The sequence below is a fragment of the Pseudophryne corroboree genome, chromosome 8 (assembly GCF_028390025.1).
Source record: "Pseudophryne corroboree isolate aPseCor3 chromosome 8, aPseCor3.hap2, whole genome shotgun sequence".
NCBI lineage: Eukaryota > Metazoa > Chordata > Amphibia > Anura > Myobatrachidae > Pseudophryne > Pseudophryne corroboree.
The window spans coordinates 445,504,215-445,515,369 of record NC_086451.1 but is presented as its reverse complement, the minus strand read 5'-3'; the positions used below and the strand labels follow the sequence as shown (position 1 = coordinate 445,515,369).

The window sequence follows — 11,155 nt, the reverse complement described above, 5'->3', positions numbered from 1 at the left end:
TTACTTTCACTTTCTACCTGCCATGTGCTCTGAGCTCTGACCACTGAGCAGGAAGCCAGACCCAGAGGAGCTACAGGACCCTTCCACAGCAGCCACACAGGATAAGGTAACATATTAATGGGGGGATGGGAGATAATGACACTCTATGGGGGGGAGAGGGAGACCTACGGGGAGTGGAGGGAAGGGGGCTAATGACAGTGCTATGAGGGGGGAGACCTATGGAAAGTATGGGCCCAGGGGGATATGACACTGTTATGTGGGGGAGACATGGGGTGTGGGAACTGGTAACACTGCTATTGGGGGGAGAGCAGGAGGCAGAGACACATGGAAAGTGGAGGGCACAGGGGGCTGATGACACTGCTATGGGGGAGGGGTGAGATACATGGTTAGTGGGTGCTCAGTGGGCTAATGGTACTGCCATGGGTGAGGGGGCGTAGGCGTGCGCATGGGGGGTGCCTTGTGTGCACAGGCATACTCTGTCGGCCACCTTCCACGTCTGGTCGGACGCTGCGCAGATGTTTAAAGTAGAATCAGACCTGAATAGATGTAATGAGGTAGGGAAACTGCAGGGGTATGAGAGGTACGAGGGGGTAAGTAAGGGAAGGAGGAAGTTAGGGAGCAGGGATGACATATGAGACATCAAGGAAAGGTGATATATAACAGATATGGGGAAGAGGTGGATGGACACCGAGGTGGTAGGCGACACAGGGTGGATTACTTTATATTATATACGGTTTCTTTTATACTATATATTATTTAAAAAAAAAATCAAATTGATTTTTATCAAAATCCCGAAAGTTTATTGGGTTCTATGTGTACCCCAGATCCACAGCCATTCTTTTCAATTTTCCAAACCCCCACTTCTAAATTCCCATTTCAACCACTGGAAAGGGGTATTTGTAACGTCAGTAATCTTGTTCACATGCCAGTGTCTGGGATTATCTGCTGGGGGCACCCACCAAAATCTTGCCTAGGGCACCACATTGGTTAGGGTCGGCTCTGCCTGTAGCCCCTGGTTTCTGGGCGTGCCAATGCCAGGATGTGCATCTTTGGACGCAGATTTCCTAGCCTCGCAAGCAGGTGGGAGGCGACTAGTCTGAGTATGCGTCGGCGACAATGGATCTACAAAGCTGTCAGGAGGTGTCTTCTCTCCTCATTGCCTCCTGCGGCATTAGCATATTAATTGTATGATATTACACAGCTGCTTCCATGCGACTGAGCAATACTGTGCAGGGCCATAGACACCACGCCGGGCCCCTGTACTACATAGGTGTATGTCCTAAATAAGGGGCACGTCCATGTTCCCTAGAAGAAAAAAAATAAAAATAAAATAATAGTGTCGGTCCCCACTGGGGGAGGGGGGGGGGGTATTCCTGTTGCTGGGAAATGTATTTTTCCACAAGTTTTATTTACCCACCATAATGTAATGCAACAAGACACTCCTGCAACACTGCATCCTGTAATAAGATGCGGCAGCACAGCCCAACATGGAAAGTAAAAAGATACAGTAAATACAATTAGCACTGGACAGTGCAGAACTTGTAGTACAAGCGTCATATACAGTCTGGGTGTTGCGGCTGTTGCCCTCTCCGACAACAACCCTTAAATCCACCTCCGGATTTTACTCTCTACACCACTAGCAGCAAATGAGGTTGTGTACACAATGTGCAATAAAGTTAATTGAGAAAAAAAAGCAGCGCCTCTCCCATTGGCTGCCTGCATGCAGGCCCCGCCCCGCTGCGATGACGGACAGCTCCGGGAGAGCGTGTTGTGGGCGGATGTTTATATTCAAAGTGAGCAGCGTGGAGTATCAGCGGTACCGGGCACAGGCAGGAGCTGCGGCGGCGTGCTCACCACCAGCACCTGCGGGGGATCTCCGCTGCGGTGTCCGTGCACAGGTAGCGGGGGCTCGGTCTACACACTGCTTCCAGAGTTTAAGGGACATTGCGTGTATCCAGCCAAACTGGAAAGTGAAGAGAGGGGTCGTTGCCCGTAGCAACCAATCAGATTCTGCTTATCCTTTTGTAGAATGCAGTTGATAAAATGTTGGCTAGAAGAAGCTGATTAGTTGCTATGGACAACTTCTCCAGTCTTTAGAAGGTTTGATACATCTCCCTGCACCCCATGTGTCGCCGCCTCCTCGTATTCGGGAAAGAGGGACTCTGCAGAGAGATATATCGTTATTATATAGCGCGCGCGTATTCTGCATCGCAGGGTGCCAGTCATCCACCTCCGTCCCTGCCCCAGCGGAGCTTACACTCTATTACCTGTCACATATCCCCCGATTGTTGCCCCCCCCGACATTTGTTACCGCGTCCTTGTAGCCTTGCCATGCGGACTGCGATTTATTTATTTGTGTGAGAGCTGTAATAACGCGGCCACCACATCGTATCTAGTATCTATCCGCTATATCAGTCACCTTGGTTGCCGGCGGCGAATTCAAGGGGTCGATGGTTTTAGTCCGTGCGTGCGTCCCAGTAATACCATTCTGAGCTGCAGATCTGCTGGTGGTAACTGGGGGGTGGCTAGCCAGACACTGACGTGTCACAGCCGGCGACTGCGTCTAAAGACACAGGGGCAGATGTATTATTAATCTGCAGAAGGCATAAGGAAGTGATAAACCAGTGATATGTGCAAGGTGATAAAGGCACCAGCCAATCGGCTCCAATATGTAAATTACCAGTTAGGAGCTGATTGGCTGGTGCGTTTATCACCTTGCACTTGTCACTGGTTTATCACTTCCTTATGCCGTCTCTCGGCTTAACACATCTGCCCCACAGTGTCGCTGAATTCGGTGCTCATGTTCAGACAGACACTCTGCACCTCTGTAGTGCTGGTGCGTTGTCCGATGGTGCATCTTCGTGCGCACGGCTGGGGTTGGCTGATGGGCGTCTCAGTAGGAAGCCTATTGGCTGCAGCATTAGCATAATTAAATACGCAGTTGCAGCTGCGGCAAATAACACAAGGTCTATTGCAATAGAGTCGCCCTCTGAGTTAGGCCCTGTACCTCATCATCGCTGCTCCCTGTCCGTATACCTCAGCTTGCTGCTTATGTTCCGGCACCTTCCTCAGCTAGGCAGCTCATGAATAGCAACAATGTTTCCTCTTTCCTCAGCAATCAGCACTGATAGCAGAGACAGGTGCACATTGCTACAGACTGCCAGAAACCTGAAAGCCTGCACATACAATACAGGCTGGTGGCAGAGGGAGTTAGAATAGGGGAGTAGTGCAAATAAAACTCCCTCTATCCTTCTGATCAGAGCCGGCCCTAACCAATATGATGCCCTAGGCAAGTTTTTGGCTGGTGCCCCCTAGCACCACCGCTAGTTCCGCCTCTGACCCTACACCCCTTTCCCAGCACCATCACCCCCACCCGTAGTAGTCCTTTTTTTGTTTTCCTACCCCCTGTAATTTAAATAAGAACAGTGTGCACATTTGGCGCACAGCACATAAAGGTATGTGTTTTTGCTGGCAAGGGGCATGGCCACACAATAGTACCCCAATTCAAATTACACCACACAGTAGTGCAACTTTATTCACAATTTATCATGCGATAGTGTCCCTTATTCACATTACATCACACAGTAGTACCACTTTACCTTATATACGTTACCCCTCACTGTACTGCCCCTCATTCACCTAACATCATACTAAACTGCTCCTTATTCACATTACACCACACCATATTGCTCTTTATTCACATTACACCACACCATATTGCTATTATTATTCACATTAGACCACACAGTAGTGCCCATTCTATACGTTACGCTACAGTAGATCACCTTATACACATAATGCCACAAATTGGTAATGCATTTATACACAATACCACACAGTAATGCCCCTTACACATGACACCCATTACTAATGTCCTTATAAACATAATGCACCTTACACATTATGCTAGCCTTATTAATGCCCTTATACACATAATTTCCCTTACACATATGCTGCACATTGTTAATGCCCTTATACACATAATGACACACATAATGTCCCTTACACATATGCCGCACATCATTAGTGCCCTTCTACAAATAATGACACATATATTTCCTGGCATGAGTCAACTGGCAGCTCTGCTAATGTCGGGTGCCTATTTTTTATGAAAATGCATCTTATTTGCATTGCTATGTAGCTAGGATGCACAAGCAGCTTCTGCTGATTAAAATGATATGTGGCATGCCTATATACTGTGTGAGACTGTGGCTGTATCTGCATACGAAATGCTACACACAGAATATAGGCATGCTGCATATCATTTTAATCAGCAGAAGCTGCTTGTGCCCCTAGGCATACCAGATGCCCTAGGCAATTGCCTAGTTTGCCTATACCTAGGGCCGGCTCTGCTTCTGATCTCTCTCTCTCTCTCTCTCTCTCTCTCTCTCTCTCTCTCTCTCTCTCTCTCGGGTCGATTCAATTCACCGACAGTTGAATAGCGCCGGGAATTAGCTCCCGGCGCTATTCAATACAGCGCCAAGTGACACTCAATTGTCGGGAATTCTTCTCTCACCCCCGGGGGATGAGAGAGGAAATCCGACAAAAGTGCCGGCCGGCCCGAGGGTGATTCTGTCGGGAATCAGCATCGCGGCGGGGAGTTAAGTCGGAGAATGCCTGTTCTCCCGACAAATCAACCTGTTAAGTCCGGGAGAACGGGCATTCGCCCGACTTGACTTGAGCCGAATTGAATAGCGACGGGAGCTAATTCCCGGCGCCATTCAACTGTCGGTGAATTGAATCGACCCTATTGAGAGTGCTGGTGTGGATTGTATGCGTCTCCACTCTCACAATGGCAGACAAGGGACCAGCTAATTAGGCATCACAAAAACCATCTGTGCTAAGCGGAAACAAAAAAAAATCACACACAATTGATTCCTCCCTGTGTGAAGCATGTGCTTCAGAGGCAGGGCCGGTGACGGGGGGGTCAAAGGGGACACCTGTACTAGGCCCCAAGACTCAGAGGGGCCCCAAGGATATGCCACTTAGTGCCTGGCAGTGATGTCAGCCATCTTGTCCAAATAGGGCAGCGAGCTGTAGGCAGAGTGACAGGAGCCTCTCACACACAGTCACTGTGTGGCGTGAGTGTGGCCCCGCTCTTCTGGGTCCAACTCAGTTATGGGACATTGCAGCAGCTCCCCTGGCCAGGATTCCCGAACCCTGCGCTAGCCTTTTCTGGTGGGGTGTGAGGGCCGCATGGTGCGTGCTGTGCGGTGTTTGGATCTAGGTACTGGGGAGTGCAGCACAGGTGAGTCTTTCCCCATGGTAAAAGGGGTTTAGATGTAATCTGAGAGGGCCCCAGAGATATCGCTGTACCGGGCCCCAAGATTCCTGTTGCCGGCCCTGTTTAGAGGTTACGTTAGTTCAGGGATGGGGAACCTTCGGTCCTCCAGCTGTTGTTGAACTACGCATGCCTTGCTACAGTTTTGCTATTTGGCCATGCTAAAACTGTTGCAAGGTATGCTGGGATGTTCAACAGCAGCTGGAGGGCCGAGGGTTCCCCATCCCTGCGTTAGTTAATCCGTCCCAAGACACTAATTTTCCCCCCTGGGCAGTAGCGCTCACAGGAACCATCTCACAATTACATAATGAGGTGTCTGCTTTACGAAAGACGGTTAAGGAGATTCCTCAAAATGATGTACTTTCCATTGCTACAGAACCACCCTGGGTGGCAGGTCTTCTCTCTCAGGACGAAGCTGAAGAGGACGATCGTGAGTTGGGCGAAATTACTGACCCAGACGAAGAAGTTCCACAGGAACCTTCTCAGGGAGTTGAACCTCTTATTTTAGCTATTAAGTTTTGAATTCACCATATACTGCTTTATTTGGTAGAAAGCAGCATTCATCGGTCACTTATCCTTTTTCCAAGAAACTGGATAATCAGCTGACGGAAACACCCGGACAAGCGGTTTCAGATGCCTAAAAGTTTCAAAGTATTTATCCATTTCCATCAGCTATGACGGATAAATGGGAGAGGTTAGCTCAAGTGGACTCCTCTCTATCTCTCTGTCGCCTAGCAGAGAGCGACACCTCAGGCAGGAAAGAGGAACTGCATGGGTTTTGAAAGGTGCAGGGTGCTAGAAGGAACATATTATACATGTTATAAGTTACGCTGTGAGCAGTCAGACCGAACACCGTATGCACTGCTTTTGAGGTGATGGCCAAGTGGATGAATGAGAAAATGTGACTTATACCTGCGTTAAATCCTTTCCTCTGAATTCACATGGACCTACTCTTCCTTCTCCTCTCACATCTACTATTACCATGTACCATGCATTTAATGCTTTTTGCAGTGTGTATTTTTCCTTTTGTTTTCATCTGGTTAAAGTGACGTTTGCAGATCTTCTTGCGCAGGTCCCAGCACACCATGCCATATCCTGGTCTACACACAGTTCAGGCCCACATATGTGTAGCTATAGAGTACACTCTTGGCTCATGGATTTCGTAGATCTGTTTGTCTGCAGAATCATGGTGGGAATCTCTGGTGGTTATGGAAGAGTATAGATTGCACAATGGGAAATTAATAATATGCTTAAAAAATTGAGAAACAACTGTAAATAAGATAGCTGATGATAAATACATATATAAATCAAAATAATATTTGTGAGACCTATAGAGGAAAAAAACAAAAAAGGTGGGTGAAGACTAGCAGGTGTACAGTGCAACATGATGGCTTAATGAAATATGTCAGTGAATATAATTAATTTCAAAAGGTTATGTTTGCTATTGGTTGCTAATCTTTTTAGGTAACAATTGTTAATTAAAATGTATGAGAGTATATCCAGTCTCTGAACCAGTAACTTTGAAATGGCATATTTATAAATACTATCTATATACTATTAACGTATTGGGGTCGATTCAATTCACACAATTGAATAGCGCCGGAAGTTAGCTTCCGTCGTATTGTGTAAGATTAAATATAATTTCTCTAACGTCCTAGAGGATGCTGGAGACTCCGTAAGGACCATAGGGATAGACGGGCTCCGCAGGAGACATGGGCACTTTAAGAAAGAATTTAGTTCCTGGTGTGCACTGGCTCCTCCCTCTATGCCCCTCCTCCAGACCTCAGTTTGATACTGTGCCCAGAGGAGCTGGGTGCTTTTCAGTGAGCTCTCCTGAGTTTGCTGTTAGAAAGTATTTTAGTTAGGTTTTTTATTTTCAGGGAGCTTTGCTGGCAACAGACTCCCTGCATCGTGGGACAGAGGGGAGAGAAGCAGCCCTACTCTCTGAAGCTAGGTCCTGCTTCTTAGGCTACTGGACACCATTAGCTCCAGAGGGATCGGTACGCAGGATCTCACCCTCGCTGTCCGTCCCAGAGCCGCGCCGCCGTCCCCCTCGCAGAGCCGGAAGACAGAAGCCGGGTGAGTATGAGAAGCAAAGAAGACTTCACAGGCGGTAGAAGACTTCATGATCTTCACGAGAGGTAACGCACAGCACTGCAGCTGTGCGCCATTGCTCCACACTCCTCACATACTCCGGTGACTGTAAGGGGGCAGGGCACAGGGGGGGGCGCCCTGGGCAGCATTGGGGACCTCATATTGGCAAAAGTACACATATATACAGCTGGGCACTGTATATATGTATGAGCCCCCGCCAAAAAGTACAGTTTAAGCGGGACAGAAGCCCGCCGCCGAGGGGGCGGGGCTTCTCCCTCAGCACTCACCAGCGCCATTTTTTCTCCACAACACCGCTGAGAGGAAGCTCCCCAGGCTCTCCCCTGCTGATACACGGTAGAAGAGGGTTGGAAAGAGAGGGGGGGCGCATAATTAGGCACAAAAACTATACTTACAGCAGCTACTGGGTTAACATTAAGTTACTGTGTTATTCCTGGGATTTATAGCGCTGGGGTGTGTGCTGGCATACTCTCTCTCTGTCTCTCCAAAGGGCCTGGTGGGGGAACTGTCTCCAGAAAGAGCATTCCCTGTGTGTGCGGTGTGTCGGTACGCTTGTGTCGACATGTCTGATGAGGAAGGCTATGTGGGAGAGGAGCGGGAGCAAATGAATGTGGTGTCTCCGCCGACGGCGCCGACACCTGATTGGATGGATATGTGGAAGGTTTTAAATGATAATGTTAATTCCTTGCATAAAAGATTTGACAAGGCTGAGGCATCGGGACAGTCAGGGTCTCAACCCGTGCCTGACCCTATGTTGCAGGGACCGTCAGAGTCTCAAAAGCGCCCACTATCCCAAATTGTTGACACAGATACCGACACGGATTCTGACTCCAGTGTCAATTACGATGATGCAAAGCTACAGCCAAAATTGGCTAAGTCTCTTCGATATAGGATTATAGCAATAAAAGAGGTTTTGCACATCACTGAGGAAACCCCTGTCCCGGACAAGAGGGTGCATATGTATAAGGGAAAGAAGCCTGAGGTAACCTTTCCCCCCTCACACGAACTGAATGAGTTATGTGAAAAGGCTTCGGAATCTCCAGATAAAAAAACCTGCAGATTTCCAAACGGATTCTTATGGCGTATCCTTTCCCGCCAAGGGACAGGTTACGATGGGAATCCTCCCCTAGGGTGGACAAAGCTTTAACACGCTTATCCAAGAAGGTAGCCCTGCCGTCACAGGATACGGCTACCCTCAAAGATGCTGCTGATCGCAAGCAGGAGGTTACCCTGAAGTCCATTTATACACATTCGGGTACCTTACTAAGACCGGCAATCGCGTCGGCCTGTGTGTGTAGTGCTGTAGCAGCATGGACGGATACCTTATCTGAGGAGATTGATACCCTAGATAAGGATATTGTATTATTGACCCTGGGGCATATTAAAGACGCTGTCCTATATATGAGAGATGCTCAAAGAGACATTAGTCTTCTGGGTTCTAGAATAAACGCTATGTCGATTTCTGCCAGAAGGGTCCTGTGGACTCGGAAATGGACAGGTGCTGCCGACTCAAAAAGGCATATGGAGGTTTTACCTTACAGGGGTGAGGAATTGTTCGGGGAGGGTCTCTCGGACCTGGTCTCCACAGCTACAGCTGGAAAGTCAAATTTTTTGCCTTATATTCCCTCACAGCCTAAGAGATCACCGCATTATCAAATGCAGTCCTTTCGATCACATAGAAACAAGAAAGTCCGAGGTGCGTCCTTTCTTGCCAGAGGTAGAGGCAGAGGAAAGAAGCTGCACAACACAGCTAGTTCCCAGGAACAGAAGTCCTCCCCGGCCTCTACGACATCCACCGCATGATGCTGGGGCTCCAATGGCGGAGCTGGGCCCGGTGGGGGCACTTCTTCAAAATTTCAGCCACATGTGGGTTCACTCCCAGGTGGATCCCTGGGCAATAGAAATTGTGTCTCAGGGCTACAAGCTGGAATTCGAAGAGATGCCCCCTCACCGATATTTCAAATCGGCCCTACCAGCTTCCCCCCAAGAGAAGGAAATAGTGTTAAAAGCAATTCAAAAATTGTATCTTCAACAGGTGGTGGTCAAGGTTCCCCTCCTTCAACAGGGAAGGGGTTATTATTCGACCATGTTTGTAGTCCCGAAACCGGACGGTTCGGTCAGCCCCATATTGAATTTAAAATCCCTGAACCTATACCTCAAAAGGTTCAAGTTCAAGATGGAATCGCTAAGAGCGGTCATCGCAAGCCTGGAAGGGGGGGAATTTATGGTGTCTCTGGACATAAAGGCTGCATACCTTCATGTCCCCATTTATCCACCTCATCAGGCGTACCTGTGATTTGCGGTACAGGATTGTCATTACCAATTTCTTTTTTATCCACTAGGGGTCACTGGAGTACTCTTGGGATATGGACGGCTTAGCAGGAACAAAGGCACTGAATATTTAAATTTAGAACTCTCCACCCCTCCATATCCCAGAGTACCTCAGTGTACTACCTCAGTGTTTTTTCTGTGCTCACAGCACTAACCAGGCTTGTGGGAAGTTCCCACACTTTGTGGAAGATTTTATTAATTTTTCATTTTTACTTTTTACAATAGCACATCCCTTCCCAGTTTCTGGAAAAACATGGGTCCGGGATAGTGCCGCTGCACGGGCAGCGCATGGCGTGTCGGTCCTCACAAAGAGCACCCTCATAGCCACAGGCAGCCCACTGCTCCTGCAACAGCTGGACGGAGCTTACACATAGAAGCCCCGTCTCAGCCATGACCTGGAGAGCTGAACGGTGCTTACAAATAGAAGCCCCGTCTCAGCCATGACCGGAAGATTACAGAGCCGTCGCAGCCTCCCTACAACAAGGTAGGCTGGGGAAACGGGGCGGTCAGCGCAGGCTGCCGCCCCGCTGTGTGGGTCAGTGTTGTAATGCCGCCGCTCATACAGCCGCCCGCACCAGCCGCTCCGCCCCAGCCGCTCCGTCCGGCCGCCCCAGCCGCTCCGTCCTGCCGCCCAGCACCGTCCAGGACACTCCGTCAATGCTGTACAGCGCTGAGAGGGTGAGAACCGCGCCGCTCCGGGCAGCCGACCTCCGCTGCTCAGCATGTCCCTCGCCTCCCTGCAAAGCCTTTCCGGCGCTCCCCGCTGAGACACAGCGCTACAGGGAGTACAGGGGGAAGGGGGGGGGGGTGTAATCTGTCTGATTACAGCGGCAAGGGTATGTAAAGGGCTGCCATACCTATATAAAAGGCAGAGTTAATGTATGATAGGCTATTGAGCCTATATATTAATATTGGATGTATTGTAGCCTGTGATTTTCACTGGGTGATAGACTATTGAGCCTATATTAATACTACAGCATGTATGGTGGCCTGCCTGTGATTATCACGGTATAATAGGCTATTGAGCCTATATTAACACTGGAGGCATGTATTGTAAACTGCCTGTGATTTTCACTGTATAATAGGCTATTGAGCCTATATTAACACTGGAGGCATGTATTGTAAACTGCCTGTGATTTTCACTGAATAATAGGCTATTGAGCCTATATTAACACTAGAACATGTATTGTACCCTGCCTGTGATTTTCACTGTATAATGGGCTATTGAGCCTATATTAACACTAGAACATGTATTGTACCCTGCCTGTGATTATCACTGTATAATAGGCTATTGAGCCTATATTAACACTGAAGCAATTGTAACTTGTCATGTGATTATCAGTGTCAGCATGGCATGGGGGCCATTTTAACCATGCTTCCTGTTTCTTCCAGTTTGTAATTCTGTCGGGATTTTCATCCAGGAGACTGGGC

The 11,155-nt window shown here is 48.6% G+C and overlaps 1 protein-coding gene across 4 annotated transcripts in view; it reads left to right on the top strand.

Moving 5' to 3' along the window:
* Positions 1 to 11,155, top strand: part of LOC134949533 (histone H3-like centromeric protein A) — a 64,201-nt gene continuing 53,046 nt past the window's right edge. For 2 of the 4 annotated variants that reach the window (XM_063938158.1, XM_063938156.1), the window contains exon 1: positions 1,767 to 1,898. The gene's annotated coding sequence lies outside the window, so the exon portion shown is untranslated. Of the gene's footprint in view, positions 107 to 1,766; positions 1,899 to 11,155 lie in introns of those variants that run through there. The other 2 variants (XM_063938157.1, XM_063938159.1) reach the window with 2 other exon arrangements.